Source organism: Symsagittifera roscoffensis, chromosome 1 (genome assembly GCF_963678635.1).
Source record: "Symsagittifera roscoffensis chromosome 1, txSymRosc1.1, whole genome shotgun sequence".
Lineage (NCBI taxonomy): Eukaryota > Metazoa > Xenacoelomorpha > Acoela > Convolutidae > Symsagittifera > Symsagittifera roscoffensis.
Genome location: NC_087062.1, coordinates 79,471,255 through 79,484,815, shown reverse-complemented (window position 1 = coordinate 79,484,815; position 13,561 = coordinate 79,471,255).

Below are 13,561 nucleotides of genomic sequence, written 5' to 3'. Positions count from 1 at the left end.
AAGAACGTAAAAAACATCGATGTCTTTCCGTTTCAAAATTTCGGAAACGGAGTTTTTAGCGGAATAAAAGAATATCCTACAAACTAATTTTTCTCAATAGGGTAAGTTTTCTAAAAAAAAATACTATCTTCAAATTGATTTAAGGCAATAATTTTTCTCTAAAACCAGGTCGTTAAAAATTTTTCGTTTTTTTCCCGGTTTTCTTGGGTTCAATGACAACCATCCCCTGGTTGATGGTCATGTTTGTTTCTCGCTTTACGAGAATGAAATAGATACTAATTCAATGCCTGAGTAATACTGATCTACATTTATTGTATTTTTTTTTCAGTAATGATTTTGACAAATTCTTTTAGACAGATTTTAAAAACTCAATGTGTTTCAAATCACTGCATGTGAATTAAATATTCTTGTAGCCTCAGTTTATCATTTTAAATGGGGTTTATTGCCTGGAAAGACTAAACATCGGCAAAAAAAACAATACATAACAATTTTACTAATTTTTTTGATAGTGATAGAAGCTATACAAGAATTGCAGCTGGATTTCGAATTGAACAAAATATGTTCTTTGGAGGCCTTTTTGTTGGCTTGGAGCTATTTACAATGTGAAGTGATGCAATTAGCGTCTAGCACCGTATTGACAAGTTCAAATAGCGTGCCTGAATTTCATTTTGACCGGTTTTGGAGTTTGAATAAATCACCGCTAAGGATTTAAACAAACAAAACTTATCGAGCGTTAATTGTCCCAAATGAGTCATTTTGGCCATTTTCAAACTCAGACAAAATAACCACAGGTTTAAACATTCTGATTTTGATCGCAAAGTTTCAATAGTTTTCAGACGCGAAAAAAAACTTTTTTCTGCTTTCCGCCCTTATTTGAAACTACGCAACAATATGCTTCAGAATTTAGGATCAAAAATACAGAGCAGCAAAAAAAAGTTCATACGCTTTTACACTAGTGAATTTTTATGAGCATTAGTATTATAGTACGGCAATTCTTTTCTCTTCTAACCTAAATCGCAAATAATGTTGCCATTTTTGGTGGCACCTTTACGGCTTTTTGATATCATGAGTTTTGACATTCGAATACTAATAAGTTGGCACAGTTGATCCATTTTTACCTTTGCGATCAGCTTAGTGTATTATTAGGAACCTTCTTTTGTTTCAAACCTAACTCGCAAATAAAAGTGTTCAGTAAAAGTGTTCACTTGTATGGCAATTTCATTGTAGCATTGGAAATTACATAGCATCTGTTCTCTGCTTTGTTTGTGGCTGCTTCGGTGCGTCTGTGACTGAGCATAGGTTTTTGGCGCGTCTATTGCTGAGTGGTTATTTTGTGGGACTTAATTTCTAGGTCGCAGAATCGAATCTCAGAGGTAGCCGATTTTTTTTTCTAATTTTTATTATAAACCTTTATAAAGCTGCTTTTTGTGGTGTTCTAGCAAGGGCTTACAAAATGAAACTTTTTTTTGTGATTAGTGTATGCCGATTGTTAAGCGATCTTGGCCAAGAGGCCAGGGAGTGAGACTCCGATTTTCTGGTTGCAGGTTCGTAGCCAACACATAGCAAACATTTAATAATTCGAGGTTTTTTTTTTTTAATTTTCTTATTAATTTTTATAAAACTGTTTTTTGTTGTTTTCTTGCTAGTGTTTGCAAAGCGCAGCTTCGCATCTGGATAAATAGTTGCAGCCGATACTTTTCTGATGAAGATGTCTTATATTTTGTCATTTGTAGGGTGCTATTGATTTTTATAGGTTTGACTTCGAGGCGATTTAAAAGCCTTTGATGTTCAAAGCTTTCTAGCGCATTAATTTGCGACATTATTGTTGTTTTCTGCTCATTGGTTGACTAAGTTTTTCGGCTGAAATACTAACAAATTTTGGCAGTTTGATGATTGTTTGGAGCTCAATAAAGATTATCATTAACAAAAGTAAAGATAGCGCAAAACTTTTCTGCCGACTTCCGGTTTCACAAGGTGATGTGTTTTTGGAAGAAAAAACGCAACTCAGGTTGATTTTATCAAAAACTTATTCAAAATTGTCTTGAGTTTACGCAGTTTAAACATGATTACTCGTGAGGAATATAGATTGGGTCAACAAGTTCTTGACGCGGGTTTTTTCGGTTCAAAAACTTGTGTGGCATATTAAACGATTCAATTTCTCATCAATTCTTTGAGTCTGCATTTTCCACTTTTGTCCCAAACGAACCTAGTTCGAGCAAGTCTGCATTTTAAATGATCGATATTCGAAATTTGTTTTTAACTTTCATATGATATTTGCTGTTTTTTTCTATGTTTTAGTTTTCTTCTTCTATTTTTTGGCGTATGTAATATCGGCTTAGGCTTTATAATCCTGCGATAATTGAAAAAGAGTTAATTTGTATCTGTGTGTTTTGATGAAGGTATTTGAATGTTTGGTTTTGAATTCTTGAATTTTTTTGATGATATATATATACTTATTCAGATCAAGTTGTGCTGGCATTGTTAGATCTTTTTGAAGTTTCGTTTAAATTTGTTTGTCGGTCTATTATGTTGCAGCCTAGTTTTTTTTGGCTTTTTTTGCACAGAAGAATTTTCCTTCAGAGTCAAGTTGTTTTTGCAAAAAAAAAGTAAGTCGATTCAAGTTCTTTCCGTAACTTCTAAATTAAATGGATCAAATTTTTTGTAACATCCAGTTAAATTTTTTGGTCGCTTAAAACGTTTGCTTGTCTTTACACTCGCGAGCTTGCGAGCGTTAGTGTATTTATACAAACCTTCTTTGTTTTCTAAGCTAACTTGCAATTTAAAGTATTAAATAAAAGTGTACACTTATTTGATGGCATTTTTGCTATTAATCACGGTATTTTGCGCTGGAGATTTCATAGCATCGGTTCCCTGCGTTATATGCGGCTAGTGTTTGTGATTTTGTAAGCGTCCGTTGCTGAGTGGTTAGTGTGTGAGACTCATTTTATTTAGTTTGCAGATCGAGAGCGTAGCTTCGCTTCTGTAATAAAAGTTGCAGCCAATGCGTTGTCGGCAAAAGCGCTTTATATTTTGTCATTTGTAGGTTAAAGATAGACTTTTATGCGTTTGTCCTCGGGTTGAGGCAATGGAAAAACTCAAGGTTCGAAGCTTTCTGGCGCATACATTTGTGACAAAAATTTTGTTTCCTGCTGAGCAGGCTTCTTTCTAAGTTGAAAGACGCATGCTCTCTACGCTCCTATTTGAAATTGAAAAGATGCTTTTTAAAATTGAAATGCAATCGTTAATAAACTTTAAAAAATTTTGGTGGAGGCTTTTTTGTTTCAGTTTTTATTGTTCGTGTATTTATTTGTTTCGTTCTGTTGAAACTTATTTTTTTTCTCTCTGATAGCTTGCTATGTTATGTTTGTGATGAACCGCAGGAGTTGCAAAGCTTTTTTTTTTCTCGGACTAAAAATAATTGTAAGTTTTATATACACTAAGAGTTTTTTGCTAAAAAATGGATAATTTTTCCAAAATCAAATAGCACAATCTATGCAAAAAACCCTTAAAGAAAAATTTAGATGTTATTGTTCTCTAAATAGAGTTTTTTCTGATGCATGTTTGTTGTTCAAATATTATTGTTCAATATGATGCATATTGTTGATTATCTGTACAGCATGTTTCATCAATATTACAATTTTTAAAAAATTTGTAGTGCTTCATAGCTTTCTTCCAATGAGATTTTTGAAAATGATTACTTCTCTTTTCTAGGGTTTTTCAGAAAAACACCTGAAACTTAAATTGCTTTGGTTAAGTTGTTTACATTTTGAAAGTTTTTTAAGCTTGTAATTTGAGAGTCTTTCAACAGATTTTTGGTAGTTATTATAAGCCTCGGTGGTTATTATAAAACAAAAAAAATGTCACCAAAAATGTTTCAGAAGAAACAAAAATGTTTCAAAAATGTTTCAAAATCTGATCACATAATTCCATGCAATTTTGTGCTCCAAACGGAACTATTTTTTTTTATTTAGTCAGTTTTTGGGAAAACTGAAATTTAAGTTGCTAAATCCTAAATTTCTAATATAAGACGTAACAGTTTTGAGAAAAAAGTTTAATTGTTGGTTCTTTGTTGAAAATGAAGCCTCGGTAGTTATTATTTTCTCCGAATAATTAGAAAGACGATAATTTCAAACCATGAAACAGTTGTCAAAATTCGACAATCTATTTTGTTGAAAAACCATTCCTAAAACCCATTTAATCTTTTTTGGCGATACTGCGTAAGAAAATAATTCTTGCCAGTTTTTGTTTGTTGAATTCACTTTAAAGTGATCGAAATATAATTTTTCTTCCAATTTGCTTGTAATGGTTTCAATTTACGGTAAAAAAAAAAATTTCTGTTTCTGCTGTTAGTTTTTCCTGAATCCTGAAAAAAACTTGATGTCGCCTGATTTTTTGATACTCTCAAGTTTCGTTTTTTTTTTTAGTTTTGGCAATTTGACAAAATAGGGTATCAATAACAAAAGGAAAGCTAGCGCAAAAAAATCTGCGGTTTCAAAAATTGCGTTTTGGAAAGTTGATGTATTTTTGGAATCACTAAAAGAATCAAAAAACGCAAGCTTAGGTTTGTCTTATTAAAAAAGTTATTCAATATTTTCTTTGGTTCTAAGCAGATTTAAAATGAAGTATAAAGACTGTGTCAAGAAAACTTTTACCCGTTTTTTTTCGGGTCAAAAGCTTTTCTAGCAAAATCAACTATTCATTTTATTTATCATCAAATTTTTCTGAGTCTCCTTTTGTCCCAAACTAACATAGCTCGAGCATGTCTGCATTTTAATTGACCGACATTCGAAATTTGTTTCAACTTGCAACCTAAAATTTGTTTTCTTAAATTTTTTTCTTAATTATTTTAATTTATGTAATATCGGTTTAGTCTTCATAATGCATCTTTTGATGATCGAGAAAACGTTTTTAGGCGTGTGTTTTGAGAAAGGGTTTTGAATTTTTTTTGAAATCTTGAGTTTTTGACAATTTTTTAGCTCAAATATAGATGGCTTTTTCAGATCTTCCAAAGTTTTGTTACACTCCTTATTATTCCAACCATTGATTGAAGATGGGGAGGAAATTTGTATTCTTGTTTTTATAGTGTTTTTTTTTGTTTTCCAGGCAAAAACAGGTACCAAAATTAATCGTCAAAATGGTTTGATTGATATAGCTCATTAAAGTTTTTTCAGTCTTGTTTTGAACTGCATTAAAAAATTTTTAAGAAATTGTTCCAGTGCCGAGCGAGCAGTGTCAATTGAGCAGGTTATTATGGAAAGATAAGGCATAAAACTCTTGTTTATTTTCCAGTAAAAATAAGTTTTGAAGTGTTTTAGTGTAATTTTTGTACTGAAAATTTCAAAATTTTCAAAAATTTCTGCAAAACGAAAATGAAAAAAAATTATTGGATATTTTTTGTATTTGTTTTTTAATCATTTTTTTGATAAAAATTGTTGCCCGATTCGCCTGTTTTACTGTGACTGTCAAATATGCCTATTTTTTAGTTTTTCATTATATCATTTCATCACACCGAGCCCAAAATAACACAAATTTGAAAAAAAAACGCCTGAAAAATTTTACGTTTTGTTTTTCAGAACATGATGGGAAGAAATATGAAGAGCTTTCAGGGAGAAAAAAAATTTCCAAAAAAAGTTTTAAAAATTGTGCAAGAGAGTTGGAACAAAGTTTAGAAAACTTTTAAATTTTTTTTATTTATTGTGGTCGGAACATTCTCTACTAGTTGCACAGCCACCCGCTATCCTTGTTTAACATAATAATATTTTTTTCGGCATGTTCATCTCAAAATCAAAATTATACAAGACAAATCGAGAAACATATTCTCAAAATTTGGTAGATCTAGTTTTTTGATTTTCTTTACGGTTTCTTTATACTTAGCAACTTCTGTCTGCTTTTGTGTCGGCTGTATTGTATTGATATGCTTCACTTGTGTTGTTTCCCTTCGCGCTGCCTCTGTGCATGAGTTTTGCTTTTAATATTGAAACATTTCTGGAAATTATAAATTTTCGCTTTGTTACAGGAAACCAGTACCGCTTGATTATATTGCGGCCAGGTTCAAGCAACTCTGGCTCCAACAGATTCAATTGAACCGTGGCTAATTTAATTTGCACTTTGATTTTGATGTCCAAATCAAAAAGTTCGGAAGTTCACTCGCACACATACACTTGGTAGCAATCTAACCAATTAAATTGTTATGCGGGTAGTCTTCCGTTAGACCAGATTGAGAGCAATTAAAACCATTGAACCCACTCTTTATTCTCAAATACAACTAGGCATCCCATTATAACCAGATATCCCATTCATAAATAGGACATCCTTTTCAGAAGTGATACTCATTTGCAAAGTGGGATGCAAGGAAGCTTCACGATAGATGCACTTTGAGTCTCCAGCTGAGCATCCAAAATCGATCCGGAACTGCTACTTTGATAACTTCCTCTGAAAAAGTGACTTGCCGATAGCTTTTTTGTGATTGCTGTAAAGATAGATTGTGAACTTGTGATTTTTCATAGTGAGGGTATGAAAGTGACACTAATGTGTTTTTTGAAGCAGCTAATAGCTTTTCCAGCTTTTTGTTTTCGACCCTCGTCTAATCGCTTTTGCGCCACTTAGATCGATAATTCCTCTCCAAATGGCCCACAAACTCCCCGCCACCCATCGGAACAAGAGGCCTATCTGTGCAACAGCTTAAGTGAAAGATTTATATCCTATCAGAACAATAAGAGCCGGAACTTCTTTTATTGCTTTTCTCTCTTCTCCTCTCCCATTCTATCGCCTCAACTCTACTTTTGAAATACATCTACAAGCAAAGTTCAACCTTGCCCTAAATTGCTAATGCTTTATGAACACACTCTAGACTTAAAGCTAGATAGATTGAACACACTCAACTTTAATCAAATGTAACTATCACCATCAAATCATAAAAGTTTTAACGAGGGGAAAATATATCTGTGCACTAACACAAAAAACTTAAGTTAATTTTTATAACACTCCAAAAAATGGCAAACAAATTTCGGCCTAAGAGACAAAGTTGCGAATTTAAGCAAAATTTTTGATTTTTTTTGTTTCTGAGGGGAGTTTATAATTGCATCATTTCAACAGGCTGACGTAAACTTGTTCAATTTCAGTTTTCTATTTTGATGTCAAAGCCGTAAATTTTAATCAGCTGGGTCAAATTTGCGCTCTGTGTCCGTTTCCATTACCTGTAAATTGAAAATGGTGACCAGTTTACAACATAAGTGACAAAAATGGACCCTACCTCAACACACCAACAGACCGACAGGCAAACTAGCATAACAAGAATCTCTTTAAATTTCGCCGTCAAGTAAACCCGAGATCTGTAATTCATGAGTTGCGAGAATTGAGCGCTAGGATCCTCTGATCGCTTGGTGATTTTTTTCGGCTAATTGGGAATGGGTGAGTGTTGAATGGAGTGCATGTGTCTTTGTTTATTGTTTATTGTTTTTGTTGACTGTTGGGCGGAGATGGGGCGATGGAGCGCGCAGTCTCTGCTCGGCTCAGGTGTCGATTCGATTGAAAGTTTGATTAAGATTTAAGACAAAATGACAGAAAATTCCCGCCAACAACAATACCTCGGGCACTATCTTCAATCAGTTTGCCACATAAATCAACATTTTCAACATCAATATCAATTTGGAGCCTGTGAAATTGCCTGCCATATCACACGTGGGACTTTTCACTCCGCCTTCCCCTGCTCAGTCCCCCGAACACCCCTCCCCCTTTGATGACCGGTCAAGTTTTTTTTCATCAGGAAACTGTTTGTTTTACGAAACAAAATTGCTAGCTGTTTCAGTCAAATTTTTTCACTCTACGAGATGACTGATAATGAAAAATAATTATTATACAGAATATAATGAGTGCTGAAAAGCGTTTTTCTTGAATTGAATTAAATTAAAACAAACTATGATGAAAACAGAGTTCCGAAGGGGAAGGTACCAAAAAACTGATAGCTCTAACTGCTCAAAAACGGCTTTTTTTTAAATTAAATCACCTGCAGTGATTAAAGGTTTGCTTTATATGTATGTTTAATTTGGGTTTTTGAGCACGAAATTTTCAAAATGACTGACCTTAAATATGCCCCTTGACTATATTTTTAATGTGACGGTAGTATCTTACAGTGCTGATTTGAATTATCCGGACAAAACCGCTCGAATTGGGTTCAGATTAGACAAAAAGTGAACAGAACAAAAGTTGCTTAGAGTTTACCCCAAATTAATTTGGTGCATTATTTCTCCCGAATTCTCAAACAAATTTTCACCCCAAAAATGGGTCATACGCTGAAGCTATCAAGTAAACTGATGAGAAATTTATACCAAAAGAAGCCTCCTTCACAACCCAACAGTCTTATATCTCCAAAACTCTGTTTAAGAGAATATATTCTTGGTTGATAGCAAAAAAAGCCCACTCTTACAATATAAACCCCAAAATCTTCGCATGAGAACAAATTTTAAACAATTTGCGCAACTTTTTGGAGATTTAACTATTTCAGTACTTTGTTTGGGCTGTGTAAGAGGCTTTTTTTATATAAATTTTTCATCAATTAACTTGGTAGTTTCAGCGTACTTTATGATCAATTAAAAAAACCTAAAGCATCAATTTTTACGGTCAAATTTTTTGTTAAAAATTTTGGAGAAAAATCTAAACCATAATAGTTCTGGTGAAATTTTAAGCATTTTTTGTACTGAGTACTTTTTGTCGAATCTTAACCTAATTTCAAATGTTTTTCGTGGTGTCGGTTTTATTTAAATCAGCACCATACAAAGCTGATTTGAGTTATCAAAACGAACTAAATTGGAATAACTAAATGCGTTAGTGTCAAATTGGCTTGCCTTTAGACAAAAAAGACGTGGAATTGATCGAGCTACTTTTTAACCTGATGAGTTTTTCACTCAGTCTTTCATGTAATTTTTAGTTAAAAATTCACCCAATTTGAGAAAAATTAGTGAAAAATTTGATAATGCATGAAACCTGTAAAGATTTTTCTTTCAATAGTTTAAATCAGCACTTTAGTTGCAGTAGTAACGCAACACAGCTTTAAGATTTTATTTTTTGAGTTTTACAGCTGAATTTCTACTGATTGGACAATAGCGTAACTTCAGCTGTGTAATCCTCTTGACATATTGTTTCACTTGTCTGTGGATATTTTAGTTTTTTTGTCGCAAAATCAAGTGTCATAAAAAATTCATTGGTCGAGTGATATATCACCTTGAAGTTTTTTCAGTCATATTTTCAAAAAAAATAGTAGAGCAAAATTGGCATGAGTTTTCATATTTATGGTCTAATTTCGAGCAAGTAATGCGAAAAATTATTTTTATTTTAAGCATAGGAAAAGTTTAGTTTTTGAAGCTTTGTTCAAGTTTTAATTGGCAGCGATAATTTTACAATAAAATTTAAAAAATTAATTTTTGATTATTGTAGTCTTAGGAAATTTTCTAAGTTGTTTAAGTTTTAATTTAAACTTTTTTGTGGAGTGTTTCATTATTCACCGCAAATTGTTTCTGAAATCTTGCAAGAACGCGGGCACAAGAAAGCATAGCTAACTGACAATTGGAACAGTGAACGCAAACAGTTCAATGAACGCAAGCAAACAGAAAAAAACTGACCTGTTTTTTTTTCTTGAAAAGCTTGAACTTTTGGTTTACTTACAAAAAACATATACGGCCTGAAAATTTTTTGATTTCCACAAACATATTATGAATCGTTCTGTTAGAAAAAAGTAACTCATTTTAAGAGAACTGGATTTTTAGGAAATTTTTTTATTTCGCTCGGAAATCTAAAATCTAAATTCCATTTTCGAAACAAATCGATCACGTTTTTTTGCGTCATATCAGCTTTCATAATTGGAGAGTGCATTTTGCCTCCTTCTTGCAAGTGAAATCGAATTGAATTCAAGAACTGCAAACATAACTAAGAGCATTTATAAGGGTGAAAGCTATTTATAGGTGCAATATAAGAATTTTTCTGAATAAAGAAAGGATATCCGGGTATTGTGCAAGTAGCTCACAATGTTTCGACCATAGTTTTCAAAAATTGTTAAAATTTTGTTCCATTTTTTAAAGTTTTTTCTGCGTGGTATGATAAAGAATCTGACGTAAAAATATACATTAGGCATATTCGACAGTCATAGAAAAACAGGCAGTGGGACAACACTTTTTGAAGAAAAATGACTAGAAAACAAATCGAAATTGCAGAAAATGTTTTGATTTTTATAGATTTTGATTCTAAAAATGGCATTAAAAATCTTGAAAAACTATTTTACTCAAGTACAGTTAAAATTAAGCATAATTAAGTTATTGTAAACGGCCTAAATGAAGCATAAATAATCGTGCTTCACTCGCTCGAAATTAGACGAAAAATCTAAAATTTCATAGCAGTTTTTCTTAACACTGGGAAAACGTTTTCAAAATTAATCAATGTCGTTTGAATCATGACTGAACAGGCTTTAGTGTTATATATCATTCCACTCTCTGCGATGATTGTTTTTGGTAGCTAATTTTGCGCAAAAACAAAAAAAATAATAAGAAAAATTGTCGGATCAAAAAATGAAAAAAAAGCCACCAAATCTTGTATAAGAGTCAGAACTATGTTCATGGACTGTTACAAGTTTGATAGTTTAAATTGTGTTGAGGACCAGATTGAGCGGCCACTTAGAAATTTAAGGTTATCCCGACTCTCATAAGCGCTGCAAGTATAGATGTTCAATTTCAGTTTCGACAGATCTAGTTTGAATAAATTCAAGTCTCTGGCAAACAATTGAGTCTTTTCTGAAACACATAAACCATTGGTAAATCATTTTTTAGTAAATCATCAAATTTCCTTTGAGTATGAAAGGTATTATTTAATAGTTGTTGATTGAATTGGGTAGTAAGCTTAAAAAAAGTATTTTTTTAGCTGAGGATTAATTAGATTAGAAATGCAGTCTGAAGTTTTTCTTCAAATTTTTTTTTCAATTTTTTGCACTAAACTGTTAAATACTTTGAAACTTTTTTTGCCAGACAAGAGCTAAATGAAGCTTACAAAAATTGTTTTTTTTTGTAAATCAAGTTTTTTTATCTTAAATTGCTAATTTTCATATATATAACAAATGTTACCTGATTGCTTTACTTGCTTAAAAATAGACGAGAAATCAAAAATTTCATACCGTTTTTTCTCGACTCTAGGGAAATTTTTTAATGTCATTCGAATCACGTCTTACAGGGCTTTAATAGGATATATCATTCGACCCTATCCGATAACTATTTGTGGTATCTGATTTTGCGTCGAAAACACAAAACAAATTGAAAAAAAAAAGAAAAACAAAACAAGGATAGCCGGTTACTGTGCAAGTAGCGCAGAATGTTCCGACCACCGTCCTAAAAAATACAAAATTTTTTTTTCAAAATAAAATTAGGGTAGTGTTTTCATCGTGGTGTGATAAATTGATTTTAACTAGAGCTTGAGCATTTTCGACAGTTTTAGTAAAATATGCAAATTGGAAAACAATTTTTGTAGAAAAATGACTAGAAAAACAAAAAAATAAACATAAAAACTTTCAAAGTTTGTTCAGTTTTTAGCAGTTTTCTGAACTTTTGAAGATTTTGATTCCAAAAAAGCGCTAAAATACTGAAAAAAAATTAACTTTTCTCGAGCAAAATTAATTTGTTACGGCTTAAATTCAGCTATTGTAGGCTTTTAAGCCATTAAATTAAGCTATTGCAAGCTTATTTATTCGCTCGAAGTAGGACAAAAAACTCCAACATTTCAGACTCGTTCTTCACGACACTAGAAAAAAAATTGGAAATTTTTTAGAGTGGTTCAAATTACGAATTAACAAAATACAACAGCGCAGATTTCAGGTAAGGCAAACAGAGCCAATCGAAGATTGGAAAAGAATCATGAACGCAAGTAAACATTAAGAAACACTGACTTCATTGAAAAATCTTAACTTTCGAATTTCAAAGAAAAAACACGCCTTTTAAGCTCTTTGAATATCTGGAACAATTTAATATCGGCGCTTTTTTGATAAAATGAACGCAACTAGAGAAAACTGGATCAATCGGTAAAAAAATTTTTCCGCTGGAAATCTAAAAATTAAATTCCACATTCGAAACTAGAAATCGTTCGCGTTTCTTTCGCGCCAGATTCTTTGATTAGGGGATGTCCTTCTTTGATTAGAGGATATATTGGCTCTTTTTCCTTTTCTCTCCCCCCCCCACCTGCAAAATTTTACATGTAAATTTGTTGACCACATTGTCCGATTGTTATGAAAATTTACATATAGATTAATAAGGCCACGACAAACATATTTGGTCTTCATATTCAACCTCGTAAAACCACTCGTTACACTAATATATTGAAGCTCGTGTGAGGTGGGGGGGGGGGGGGGAAGGAAAAAGAGCCGATATCTTATAGTGATTTGTTTTCGAAGCAAGCTGTCGTATTACTTTTGAACCATGTGCTATAAAAATTAGAACCAATAAACCCAGGAGCCAATTTTGTGGAGATAATTCAAGAAAAACTTTTTTTAATTCAGTGATTTGAGGTTCTCTGCAACCTGATTTGCTGATTACGCACGTTTATGGCAACAAAAAGTTTCCGAATAAGAAAGTTTGCTTTGAAATGGTCTATTGAAAACAATTTAATTTTTGTGGAATAATTTGTTAATATATCTGAAGTTTTTATTGTTTCGACCAAGCTTCCTGTTACAACAATTATGTCATAAATTTTGTAAAAGTAGATGTTTTGATAGATTATGGACCATTTTGCAGTCATCTTTCTCGCTGTCTTGTTTAAAAAGAACCTATAAACCTTTTTGTACAATAATCAAACTTAACTGACCATTTTAGGGCTCTGATTTATGCGCGCATTTTAGGCTAGGCGATTCCGATTCACTTCATGATTTTCAATTGAAAAGCATCAATAAAAACAGCTATTTTCTAGCGTGACGAGAAGCTCAACGCGCCGTCATATAAATTTGGAATCAATTGATAGGCTTTCATAGCAATATTTGTTATGATTTAGGAGTTGTAATTGTAATAAAAAATCCATGAAAAGGGGGGTAGGTGTTTATTTTGTATTATTACAGCAGCAGGGCAGGGGCAGTATAGTGTGGATATGGGGGTTTGTCGTTTCAGTAGTCTGAGATTGTGTTCCGAGTGGATGGGGCTGAAATTGTGGCTCTTTTGTGGAAGACCAGGTACCGTGCAAGTGGCTACTGGCCAATTTGAATGGGACGACGCCTTGGCGCCTTCTTATTCGCCTCGCTAATTCTAACTGGACTTCAAAACTGCAATGACACTTGTTCCACTGAGCCGCCATCACATATGTTAAAATGGACCTTTCACTCTCTAATAACACACATTTATCATTGAAATTTAAAAACTCAACTTTAGGTTTCAAAAATTGAGAGAATTCGAAGTGAATTGCTCACATGGATAAAGACATAGGTGGATTGAGTGGCAAGGTTGAAAGAGTGAAATTCACCTCCTTCGTCGGAAATTCAAACCCATCGCCTCAACCTTCATACGGCTTCCATTTTTGACAAACCAGCCTAGAAGTCTTTTGACGC